Here is a 14489-nt window from a genome sequence, read left to right as displayed (position 1 = left end):
TGGGTCGAACAAAACAAGTGATAAGAAGATGTTATCTTGGGCTTAAGGAAATTATGACTGAAAAAATTGGATGTCATGATTTTATGACATGTTAATGCATGTACCAAGTGATTAATTGGTTAATCAAGATAATCTGCAGATTAATCAACCATAAAAATATTTCATCAGTTGCAGTTCTATTCCATTCTTGGCTTTACAGCCTTTTTGTTCTATGGAGGATGAAACTTTTGCAGCCATCTCATCATATCTACAGGAATTTTGATACTTGCTCAACAAACATTTTGGCTTTAATGTGATACAATCAACAAAAACAAGTCTTAGTTTTGCCTACAACTCAGTCATTTACACTCATTTTCACAATGCTTGAAGTGTGAAGAGTTGGACCAATTTTATTGCTAATATTCCAAGATTTTTATTTCACTTTAAAACACAATACATAACAGATGGGTGTCATTATTGCACTGATCTTATGTTTCAAAAAAACATCATCATTTCCATTTGGAAGCAGACACATCATCAGCCCAGTGGAAGAGGAGGATCAAGGCAGTGATTCAGACTTTGCGTAATGTTTGAGAAGTGGACTTGAGGGATGAATACTATGACTGACAACACCCAAAAAAAAACATATTCTGGCAATGTTAGGTCTGCTTTTCCCATAATCACCCTCAGCCTGACTCTCTTTAGGGAGACGTCAAGCTTCTGGATATTTCTGTTGAATTTGTAAAACATTTAAAACATTCCTCAGGCCGTTATTCTTCACTATGCTAATACATGACACATCAACAGGAATAGAGGGTCTAAATAGTGAATACAGCTTAATTTCAGTCAGATATAAACCTTTCTGTCCATTTATTCCCATCTCTAGGGTGATGCAGATGATTCACAGTATAACCCAAATAGGTGAATAACCAAAGCTCAAAGAATGGAAAACAAATTAGGTAAAAGGGTCACATGCAAAATGAACAATTGTGTCATTAGTAAGAATTCACTGAAAATGTTCACAAACAATCGTTTACTGCAGCACCCAATGATGACCACTTGGTGCCACTGTTCAGTCACAGCTTAGGTGAGCAGAGCTGCTGTTTCCTAATGCCTCTGCCTTGTAATCCTTTATCTGAAAACATAAATCCATTAAAGCCACAATGGCCATTGTGTAACTGGAGTCATTGGGATTAAAAATGCAGATTTATTTTACTGGGTTATGATATAACTGTTTATTTGCAGCATGTTGAAGCAGGTGAGTTCATGGAGATGATTTAGTGTGGCTCCACAGTGGTGGAAATGTGGCTGTGTGGAGGCCTAGGACATGTGCTTTCACATACCCACCGGTGAAAAATTATGCAACGAATATCCATCCGAGGCTTTAGCAAATGATATTGTTCGAACTCAAGGTCTCCCAGTCACGGACTTGAAGGCAGCGTTTCTGTCTGCATTCATTTATCACAATGAGTCAGGCTGAGCAGAAAAAATTCTGCCTACTCTGATTGTGTTTGTTTTACCGAGAAACCAATGTTATGCATGGGCAAGCTTGTAAATATGAAGCTGTTTACAATAGGCTTGTTCTACCAATATCTTAAACACACACCCAGACACACAGCTTCTTACTCCTTTGAGAGGATTTCTGACATTACAATTAACTTTAACTGTCTCCACCGCCAACATGAGCTCTTATCTTAAACTAAAAGTATTATGAGTTTTAACAGCAATACAGAGCTCAGGCTCTCACCCTGTAGACAGTCCAGACAGTAAGTATTTAGACAGTTACGCATTTTTGTTCTTCAGGCTCTGCGGTTCAGCACATTCAATTTGAAATAACATAATGGATACAACATTAAAATGCCAAGCTTTAATTTGAGTAGGTTTAGGTCAATATAGAAAGAACTGTGTGGGAGATATAGTCCTTTAACACATTGTGCCCAAAGTTCAGAGTTTAACAGATGCACATGAAGTCAAACAAATCATCATATTTAATATTTTGTTGAAAATCCTTTGCAGTCAGTGCTCTCCCAGGCCTTCACTGCAGCCACCCTCAGCTCTTGTTTGCAGTGTGGTCTCTCTGCCTTTAGTCTGGTCTTCAACAAGTGGAATGCAGCTCAACCAGATTGAGATCAGATTAATGACTCAGCCAATCAAGGATATTCCACCTGGACTGCAACTATGATGTCTAAGCTGCCCAAAAACACCTATATCTCTAATCTACAGTGCATCATAAACACAAATGTTGTAGCCCAAAACCTCCCCCTCAAAGAAAGGAGGAACACTTAAAACATCCATTATATTTGTGTGTTAAGGGGTTATGGTGTAGCTACGGAGCCTACACTTGTAGCCGCTGCTACACCATAGGTGAAATGCGTCCCCTCACATGTCTTCAAACATAAGGATTTAAAGGAAGACTTTGATTTATTACAACTTGAGTTTTGTTTTCGTTGCTCTGGTCATTGGTTCAATCGGTCATAGTAACATTGTATTCACCAAAGTAATACACCACAAAAACTTGGCCTTAGCAGATCGCTTGGGGAAAAAAAACTGCCAGAACAGCTACCACTTTATTTGGATATAAAAACAAAAATGAGCGCACACTCATAATGCGTCATTACACATGAAAAACATGAGTATGCACAACTATGGCAACAACTGTTGTCAAACCAGGAAGTTGGTCTGTAAGCTGTGGACAGTTCAGATCACTGTAGCCTTCTTTTCCTTTTCCAAATTCATTTCACTAACCCATGGTTTGTTTACAACCTGAATGTCTGACCTCTCATGTTTATTGCCCCATTGGACCTATTCTTTGTGATGTCACTAATGTAACTCAAGTTGCAATAAATCAAAGTCTTACTTTAACATATGGCCTTAATTATTTATAAAACACCCCCACACCCAGCCATCTACAACACACCCATACACACATTAACCAGAAATACCAGGACACATATGAAACAGATGATGTCCTGTGTTAACACACACCCTGCTCCGTATGCTCCCTCAGTGACATTTGTGAGGTGATGAACCCTGTGACAAGCACAGTGATGAGGCAAGGGTAGCCCTCCTACTCTGCCTTATGTTTCCCGGTTAAAAACCTGCTCCTCGCCATGTGAATTTGCCTTTCTGCCTCACATGTTGTCTTGTGCTCATGTATTTGGTATATAATATGTGTGTGTGTGTGTGTGTGCAATTCTAACTAACAAGGGTGACTGATGCAGCATCTTTCCAGAGCCACAGAAGGTGAAAGCTAGCTGAGTCACTGATGTCACATTGTGGCACCTGGGGCCAAGCTCGGAAAATTTTCTCGCCCACCTGCTTAATCATCAAATCTGCATGGTGATTAAACTCAGGTGTAGCTGATCAAGCTATTGGTCTGGGGGACAACAGGAGCTTTCTTTCCTCTAACAAAGAGTTGATATTTATCAACCAGTTTTAAGCTTTGCTGTGTTTTTCTATGGATTCAAAAAAAGCAAAATTCTAAAACTTTTTCTCAATCTTCTTTTTCTCTGTGATAACCCTTCACATGTTTAAGGTCTTAGAGGAATCCCCACTTGAACCAAATTTCTAGTCACAACAGCGTCTGGTTTACGCTAAAATAACTCACCAGTGCCTCCAAAGATCCCACCAGGTTTTAAAAATGCAATTTCATCACTGATCACTGATGCCGATCATTCCATTTCTCAAACCTCATGGGGAAAGCCTTATGGTTGAAGTAATAATCTGTCATTTTCATATGAATACATTTCTTTGCTATTTGCTATCCAATATTAAAACAACTCATAACCTGTTTGTAGAACATTTTATATGTTTTACATTCATTTAACCTCGCACCTTTCCTGAACAGGAAGTGATGTGTACTTTGTTTATGGAAGGGAGTTTTTTGGAGTTAACGTGACCTTATCATGAGAGTTGAAAGCCACAATTTCTGGACACACAATGAAAAGCGCCACATAGAACAACTCGAACTGCAGCACTCAAAATATGAGGAAAAAGAACAAGTTGCAGCTTGTTAGCTCTATTGTAAATATCGTGTTTTTCTTAAGTGTTACTGCAAGCACTACCTGCCTTTTCTGACATTTAACACTTTTATTGATTTGGGATTTTACAAAACATGTTTTATATACATACTTGTAGGTATCACAATCTGCAGACACTGTCACTCTTTCACACATTAGAGCAGGTGAACTTTTCAGTGCCATCAGCCATGAAAAGCCAATAAAACATTTGTGCCTCGTTGCATCTTGACCAATGTAATGTTGTGTCTCCACCTAGCAAATGCAAAGCAAATGAAATTTAGATTACAGCTGTCCAAAACTGCCCAGTTTTCTGCATCTTTTATTTGATGGAGCACAGATTTCACCAACCTTACTTTAAGAGCATCACACTAAATGAATGAATAAAGGTAGTGCCTTTTGAATGATCACTTTATATTCTGCTTTGATGTGAAGTTTTCATTGATTTCTCAGAGGGTAAAATTCCTTTTTTTCTCAAATATCCAGCAGTTTTGCTGTGAATAGTGGAGTTATGACTGACCCTGTCTCCAGAAACAAAAACAGACACACATACAGAGTAGAAGCAATTTTCTTCGCATAAACTTAAGCAGATAGGAGCACATTTCCTCTCTGCTGACCACCAACCACATTACCACGACTTTATTACACAGTGGATATTTTTATCCAACTGTATCCAGGCTTTGATCAGATAGTATGACAGTTTGGAACGCTACAAATGTCTCTCTTTGTATTCTCAAACTCTCTCTCTCCATCTTCATTATTTTGTACATTCTGCTTCTCCCCAATTCCTCGTTCCTCACATGGATGGATGCATCTTTACACTTCCTGCTTTGCCTTCTCTCTGTTTTCTCATCCTCCCTCCGAGCGGCTGCTCTGACGCTGTCAGTCGCCCCCAGATTTATGTTTTTGGTGTTAGTCACTGCCTGGCTTTCCCCCTCGTCCTCTCATCACATGTCCCCCTCTTCTCTAATCCTCTATTTCTGAGACAGCATCTGTACAGAACCAACAGATGGGAGGGTTATATTTGTTCTGTCTCTCTGCCTTACACAACTATAGGGTACATGTGCTTTAACGATATTTAAATACACTGTGGAGATGAAAGACTTACTGATAAAACTCTAGAGAGACTAGAGAGTAAATATGTAAATTGTAGTTGTAATTGTAAGTTGTATTTTGATCTTTCAGCTCCTCCTTGTGTGGTTTGTCATGTCAAGACATCAGAAAAACATACAGTTTACATATGTTGCACACAAAACACACATGTGACAGTGTTTTCAGATGGTAACTGAAGTGTGTGCTGGCTAAAGGGTAGTGCATCATTTCACCATGATTAGGTCTGCATGTGTTGTGTGTGACTGTGCATATTTGAGTATTTTTGTCCAAACGTGTGCATCTGTGTGTATCATACCCTGAAACAAGTGCAGGTTTTAAGGAAGGGCAGACAAGTTATCAGACAGAGTTAATGGATTTAGATCTAATTAATTAATCAAAACAGTAGAGCTGCATGGTTTAACTGTACCTCTAACCAGGCCTTACCTCTTCTTCTTCTTATCCTCTAATCACCAGCTTATCTGCCCTAAGATTTCCACTGTCTTCATTCTTTTTGCATTTGTGACAACAACAACTTGTTTTGCCAGTTCAGGTTACACACGAAGGGAGGAGTCCACACGAAACTGCCCCATAAGTATCTTTTCGTTTATGTTTTTCCTGAGATTGATAGTTGACACTGTTGCCAAAGAATAGAAAATATCTCTAATTTCTTTAAGGCAAAATTCAGGATCCGAATGTAAACAAAAGAGTCATCCTATACCAACAATGATCACATGGTCTTCATCAGTGGATGGATGAGAAGTCCTCCAAGTGCTATGGATGGAAAATTACAGCTACTGACCTAGTATATCAACAGATCCATCTCCATGACAACCAAGCAAACTCTATCTGCTGATGAAGACAGCGTGATGGGGTTGGAGGCTCTGGACAAAGCTAGGAAGTCGACCTTGAGTTGGGATTCTTTTGTCAAACTACTATTTCTAAGGCTAAAAATGAAAATTTCATGCTGAAAATATTACTTTTTTCTGTTGCTGTTAAAGGTTTGCTTACATCCATATTGTTTGCAAACACACCAGTAAAAGCAAATTTACCTGTAATACGTTAAAAATTACAGATCAGACGTTTAAAGGGGACATATTATATTTTTTGTGATTTTTATACTGTTTTGATGTTGGATATCTATGCTAAACATGGTCAAAGTTCCAAAACTTGAGGTTAATATGCATAGAAATGCTCCCTACAAGTCAGTATCGGCCTGCTATGAGCACTTCATTTTTACAGTTTTTTCTACCTTGCAGACAAGCTGACATCAACTCGTCGTGCATACCCATAAACGGCTGTCCATTCTGTAGATTGGATTGCTAGGTTAGGTTTTTCCATGTGTTTGTTTGTGTCGTCCACTGTCATATTTTGGATTGAATTCTGGCTTGAACAAGTACAGATGTATTTGAGAAATGGACATTTTGAGTAAAACTAAAACGCTGAAACGGCCTGTTTCAGAAAGAGGCTTAACTGAGGGGCTGCGTAAAGGGTCAGTATGAGTTAAATAAGGAGTCTTTTGAACTGTAAATCATGCAAAGACATTCCAGTAGAGCCCCAGATAAAAAAAAAAATAGGCCTGTAAATGTGCAAAATATGTTCTCTTTAACTAACAAAAATAGAAGAAATGCATGAACACCAAAGGAAATGAAATGAATTCCTGAGGAGTACAGTACACCTTCTGAAGTTCAACTGACACTAACAATACATAAATGATCCATACATGACACCGGCGCCTCTTAGTGACGTGTGGTGAGTAAGATACATGTGACAAGTTTGTGTGAATCATTTCTGTCATCAAACATGTGACACCCATGTGTGCACATACAGTGTACACACCCTCACACTGTACATACTGTACATGAGCTCACATATGCATGTACACAAACACTGACACACACACACAGACACCCAGGGCTGTCATCGGGTCTGACATATTGTGATATTTGTTATCATGGGTGGTCACATCAGACTGCCATGGATTCCTTCGCACATGCAGCACATGTGAACACGTACAGTGCAACCACCTGCAGCACCCAGTGTGACCGCTGTTCCATAATTCATGCATTTATTCATTTATTCATGCCAAACATGAGTAAAAAAAATATGTTTACTTCACAAACCAAAATGTCAGGTCAGGAAGACAGAGTTGATGCTAATACATAACTAGGTCCAGATGCTCATCAGCATGGGGATGTGACAAATCTGTGCGTGTTCGGTTGGCAATTTCCATGAAGATTTTTTTAGTGCTTTAAATTGAAATGGCTCTCAAATTTACATTCTGCTCCACTGCAGGTGTCACACATGAATAGTTAAAGGGATTCTAGACCCAAAACACATTTTTAACTGTCAAACACTCCACCCCTGTAGGCATGGAGGTGGCTGTAATTCATTTTTAATTTCCTTATTTGTAGGGAAAAGTGACTGTGGTCAGATTAGATTCAGTCAATGACAATGGATTCCAATGCGACAAGAGATCAAGGTGAAAACATTTTTCATAGAAACTTTTATAAACAGGACATATTCTACTTTTTGTGATTTTCTGTTATTTATATACTGTTATGTTGGATATCTATGCTAAACATGGTCAAAGTTCCTGCTCTGAACGCCTCATTTGTGACGTTTCTACCTTGCTGAGGAGCTGACATTGGCTCGTCACACACGCCCATAAACGGCCGTCCGTCCAGCCTTTGTTGCTAAGGTTGGTGCTAAGGTTTTTCCTTGTGTTGTTTGCATTGTCCACTCACATACTGATGAGTGGACATGGACGGACATATTTGAGAAGTTGTTTTGTTTTATAGCTTGTTTACATAGCCTCCAGAGCATGCGGATATCTGCTGAGGGGCAGCTTCTGAGAGCCAGCCAATCAGAGCAGAGTGGGCTCCTCAGGAGGGGGGCCTTAAAGAGACAGGAACAAAAACAGCCTGTTTCAGACAGAGGCTGAACTGAGAGCCTTTTTCCATTGGCACTTTTGGCCATGCCAAGTCAAACCATGCCGTGTTGATTTGCATTTCCATCACCAGTTTAAACGAGCCAAGTTGCGCCCGAGATGGACTAAATCAGGTCAAAGCACGCCCGACCCGCCTCCAAGTGGGTTGCGGTGACGTCAGATGGGCTTCATCATCATTCAAGGATGAGCTGGCTAACTTCTGGTTTAGCCCTCCATTAACTTGAATGGGATAAAATGATTCAGTGGTGCGACTCTTCAAGAGTAAAGATGTTCCACTAGAGCCCCAGATTAAAAATACAGCCCTTGAAATGTGCATAATATGTCCCCTTTAACCACTCCTGCAGCCCTCATTCTTGTACCAAACTATGTTGAAGTTTGTTGCTTCCATTAGATTCGCCATCATACCTACACATAAAAGCAGTGTATTATTGACAATATGATAAACAGCAGAAAAGTAGATCATGCATCAGGATTGATTTGAGAAGTTTCTAAGGACATTTTGATACTTACTTACATCTGTCAAAACATTTCACCATTGGAATCCATTGCAAACCCAAGATATGGAAATTTAAAAAACTTAAACATCCACCTTGTGTGTTGATACTGAAAAGTCTAATTTTGGGTTTGAGTATCACTTAAACCTTGTATATGGTGCATTCTTTTCTTAATGAATTATTGTGAACCCACATATGCTGCTGGAAAAATGCACTCATTCATGTCCCATTAATTCATCTGGAAATGAGGAGCAAAATAAATGGCTTAATGCTACACTCAACTTGTTATTTGGCTACGTTGAGCTTTAAAAATCCATGAGGTGCACATAAGCGCAACCTAGACTGAGGAGTGGATAATGGCCCGTGAGGCATATGGTGTGTTGTCTAGTTGCTGTTTTTGTCCCTAGATCTCCTCTTAATCTCTCATGTGTCTCATTTGGACTCTGTCTACTTCTCTGTCCTGCATAAAAAACAGGGGTCTTTTTTTTTTTTTTTACTCTACGAGTCCTATTTCCACTTTTATACACACAAGTCCCTCAAATACCCAACGACTCTGAAACAAACAGCTGAGCTGTCTGGTCAGTGCGCGCACACACACACACACACACATATACACACTGAGCTGATGAGCACGACTGAAGCTGTGAGCACGTTGCAACTTGCTGAGTACGGCTTTGGCCAAATACAGGAATTAATGAGGAAAGAAATGACAGCCTGTCCTAGTGGGACACTGTGACAATGTGTATGTGTGTTACAGATTCTGGCCTCAAAAGGCTGTGATACATTAACCAATGTGGACTGTTTGACATATAATACAGTGTGATCGGATGAAGATGTACCATTGGTCTGCAGATCGGTGTGCTCCTGTCCTTTTTTCCTCTGATATAATATGGTATAATCCAAAGTAATCCAAAGTAGTATTTTGTACAGTATTCAACTCTTTAACTTATGGCATTTAATTACAGTTAAATATCGGCAGCATCTTCATGTTCAGGGTTTGAAAGTGGCTTTTTTCACATTGGCTTTATTCTTGCCATTTGTGATGTGTTGCACACTGAGTTACCCTGTTATTCAGTACATCCACTCAATATGATACAATCCAATAAAACAACCCTGCAATAAACCATATCTTTATGAATCTTGTAATGAGAGTGTTGACACTGTCCTCTCTGTCAGAGTGTTGTTGATTCAACTATATGGTCATTTTTGATGCTGTAGTCTGTGTTGTCATCTTGGAGATGTTCCTAACATCCTGCCCTCCTCGTGCAGTTACCTGAAACTTTGAACCCTGAAGTCATAGCTGAGTTGGAATAAATCCTATCTGGCTTGGAATGACAGACTGCATGTCTATAAAAATATATGTGTTAAATATTAAACTAAGCTGAAAATTTTATTGATTAAGATTACTGTTTTCCCGGGGTAATGAAGATGCTGTCACGTCGCCACTGTAATATTCTTTTAAACGAACCCCAGGTCTTAAGTTAATTAAAAAACCTTATCAGTTTCTGCAGCAAGGAGTCACAAACTCTGCTTCTTTCAAAGCGTTATCACCAGCTGCACATACTACCATATCGTCCTCTTTTATTCATGCTTAATTCAATCCAGCAACTTTAAAATTCATGCAGACGACTGTTTGTCAGTTCAGTTTCGAGCAGACAGTGCTGTCATTATGCCTGTCACTTGTCATTTCCTCTTTTTTCTGTCTTCTATTCTTCATTTGTCTCTTTGTGTCTCTTCAAATCTATATTTTACTGCATCATTTCTTATTAGTCCAGATCTCTCAACTGCAATAATAATGCAAAACCAAATCTAAAATAAAAGCCTTCTGGTATGAGCTCAACTGCCAATTTCTCTCTGTATTTCATACACTAACACACACACACGTACTGTATGCATCCTCTCTTTCAGACACTGACTATTAAATACCTCAGGGGTTAGGTTATTGTGCATTTTAGGGGACAAACAGGAATTGGTGATCAAAAATAACATTCTGTTGTCGTGTCGTTTCACGTGTGTGTGCATGCGCATGCTTGTTACACGTGTACTTGTTAGCACATGGAAGCACAGAGAGAACAGAGAGGGAAACATCCTCCTGTGGCCCCAATGCTCTGAACAGACAGCACAGTGGCCTAAGCTTGTAAAATGAGTGTATCATCCCGTGCCCCCCGGAACACAAATAACCTCTCTCATTTAGTCAAGACATGCACTAAACCTCTACTCATCTTCTTATCTCATGTAATTACAAATCAACATTGGCTTAATGTCACAGTAGCTTTGTGTTGAGTTTCTCAAAGCTGTTCTTCTTGTGTCCCAGACCGCCCTTTCATTTTACAGGGATAAGTTACCTCAAATCAACCCTCGAGTTTCTAAATTTGAAATCTCCTCAGGATTCAGGATTTATCTTGAGCTGTATCACACATAATCTCTGTCCTTTGTGCATTCTATAATAAAGTTGTGTTATCAGGGTCAAGATTTCAGCAAGTGAGGATAAATGCCAGATGTTAGAAACCTAAAATCTACAAAATGTTTTTTGACTCAAAGGAGAATTTAGTGGCATCTAGTGGTGAGGTTGCAGATTGCAAAAAATTGAATACCCCTCCCCCTCCCCTTCCCCCTCCATGCATATAGGAGAACCTATGGTGGCTACGAAACTCAACGAAAAAGGCGAAAGGCCCTCTCTAGAGCCAGTGTTTGGTTTGTTCATTCTGGGCTACTGTAGAAACATGGTGGTGCAACATGGCAGGCTCTGTGGAAGAGCCTAAATCCCACACACTGGTCCTTTAATGTTTTTCTAGGATTTAAATATTTCCACAAGAGACATTTAATTACATTTTCTTTACCAATCTACATCAATCTGCTGATATGTTTATGCAAGTTGTGTGTTCATGATGGAATTAATTGAAGCCCGTGGCTCATTATGTTTCAGTGGTTTCATAACTGATCCCATGGGCTTCTTCACTGCTCTGCCCTGATCTGGCCTGACCCCTGAACTTCACAACAGTCAGATGCCAGAAATACACCAACTGTTTTGATAATGACAATGAGATGTGGGGTATTATGATGAACATTGTATAACACAGTTGTTGTTATTATTGTGATAAATCTCTGTCGGTACAGTAGTTGTGATCTCTGTAGCCACAGACAGCATTCAGGTCAACATTTCATTATATAGATAGGGCCAGTCCGTTTCTTGTCAGTGCTGTCTCATTAAAACGATGTGCTGCAATATAGTGCCACTAACCCAGAGGAACGTACTAGAGGCATTATTATCTGCTAAAACGGAAATGCGTTAGTAATGAACTGCTAACGTACTCATGCATTATCTAACGCATGGTTATATGAATGTTCTTCCCCTTTGCAATCTGTCAGATATAATCTCTTTTTTGATCTTTTGTGTCCTGACAAGGCCTTGGGTCTCTCGATGCTTAATCTGATGTACATTTTAGCCTAATGGTTGCTAATTAAATCTAAATTGAATTTTCTCCATCACTGTGAGTGTAAATTTTGACAGCAGCATCAAATTTAATTCTCGTAATTCTCTTTTTTTTCCATGTGAGCTGTTTGCTGTTGACAATATTTTCTATTTCTCCCTTCAAGCTGCTTTCTCTTTCTCACAAAAGCACCCATTAAATTTTCTGTTTGTAATTGTGATTGTCATATTTTTTGCTAGTAATATAATATACTGTGCACTACTGGTGTCTCTTATGCTGTGGATCAAAACACACACTTCTGCTGATGCTTCCTTTCTGTTCTGGGCTTTAGGACTCTGTTTTCATGCTGGTTGCAAATTAAATACAGCAGCCTTGTACACCAGTGAAGTGGCAACTGTATGAGGCAAAAACCTCTGCTATGATTACACCACTATTTTATGCAATTTCACTATCAGATCATAAATAATTCTTGTATCTCCTCCTCAAATCATCTGTTGGTTCAGGCACACAAAGCCCTTTCAAAATCAGTGTTACCTTCACACAAATTCTTTCATCAGTACTAGACACATGTACACTGCTAGAATATGAGGTAATTCTTACTAATATTTCTTATCTACAACTGCTGACAGGATATCTGACGATATTCCCTTTCATTGCCATCCAAAAAGCAGAAGCAGCTAGAGCAGGCATTCATTTCTAATCTGTAACGTCCTGATTTGTAATGCACAATTATGCTTGCCTCATCCAGCGTCAGTCTTGTAAACGTGACACCAGGCTCTTGCAAAACATAGTACACAAAATACATTTAAAAAATTCTTTTTTGGAGCTTTTGTGCACAAGCCTCTCTACTTCCACAAATCCTTCAAGATTTCTGGGTCATTTTCGGTGGAGAAGAGCTCATATGATGACATCATTTGGAGTGTTTAATCAGTTTATTACCTATGTGTTGTTGTCAGTAGTCACATTATGCAAACATCAGCGTAAACACAACCATTAACCCGATGCAGCCTTTTAGTCAGGTAAGTTACATAAAGCAGAGGCAGTCAGAAAAATCATGGAGTCACATTTCATTGCGCTGCCACTTCAGATGGAACTGCACATCTGGTTATTCTGTGTCAGTCGAAAAGCCTGATGATGTGCATCCTTACACACAGAAAACATGGTGATAAATATTTCAGTAACTCCAGAAATGTGAATTCAGCTTACAGCAGGGTATGATTTGCCCTTATGGACGTACCCTGAGAGGATCTACAGTATATCTGTGTTTTGAGTTCTGTGCACGGCACATGTTGCACACTTAGTTACCCTGTTATTTAGTTCATCCACTCAATATAATAAAAAAAACCCTGCAATAAACCATATCTTTATGAATCTTGTAATGAGAGTGTTGACACTGTCCTCTCTGTCAGAGTGCTGTTGATTCAACTATATGGTCATTTTTGATGCTGTAGTCTGTGTTGTTATCTTGGACTGTTTTATTGGGAGATGTTCCTAACATCCTGCCCTCCTCGTGCAATTAAATGTGGGCCGAAAACCTCACATAACAATTAATGCAGTACTGGATTACAATGGAATGTGAAGGTGTTCCATTTAAACTGTTTTACTTTTGCAAAGTTCTCACCTTGAATGATTGTGGACTCCAATAAGTATTTTTAAAGGAACTTGAATAGACATGATCCCCCATCACTCACATATTGATAATGAATTCCTCCCTATCAACTTATTTTATAACTAAACCAGAGACACAACTTTTAGTCATTAAATTACTAATAAAAATAAACTCACATACTGCAGGGACATTGTGCCTTCTCCTTGTGCCTCCCTGTGACTTTTAGGCAAACATGATAGTCATTTGAAAACATCTATTCAGACATATTAAAAAAACAGGTCAATTATACAGAACATATTTGTATGACTTAATGCACAAGGGGAGATTTGAGCCTATGTTCTCCCTTAGGTCTCTACTAAGGACAAATATATTAGTTTGTGTAACATATTGCCATAGACAGACCCAGATAAAAACACACTCACACATTCACTGACACACATTGTACAGTATATTAGAATGAATCCAAACACCTAATTAACACACATCCTGCAGGCTGTCCTTGATTCATTTTGACATCAACAACGTATTAACACACATGTCTATTGCGGGGTTATATATTCTAGTTTACAAGCTATAAATACACTCGTGCCCTCCACAGAAGAGTGATACAAGACAAGTCCAAAAGTACCACTTTGTATCGGAGAGGAGATTAAATGGGAAAAAAGAGTGATGGACAGACAAATACATAGATGAAGACATGGACGGAGAGAGAGAAAGGAGATAAAAGGTTGAGATTACACATATCAACAGCAGTAAGTCAGTGGGGCAGGACAGAAGGATGAAGGATGATGGATGATGGAGGAAGAGAGGGATAGAGTCAGGAAAATTATAATCTGGGAACATCTGGACATGCTGACACAGAGGTAGTGTGACAAAAGTGTGCTCATACAGACACACACTATCCTTTTTTCTATCTTCATA

The sequence above is a fragment of the Thunnus maccoyii genome, chromosome 10 (genome assembly GCF_910596095.1).
Source record: "Thunnus maccoyii chromosome 10, fThuMac1.1, whole genome shotgun sequence".
Lineage (NCBI taxonomy): Eukaryota > Metazoa > Chordata > Actinopteri > Scombriformes > Scombridae > Thunnus > Thunnus maccoyii.
The sequence above is the reverse complement of the archived record's forward strand: the minus strand, read 5'-3'. Positions refer to the sequence as shown.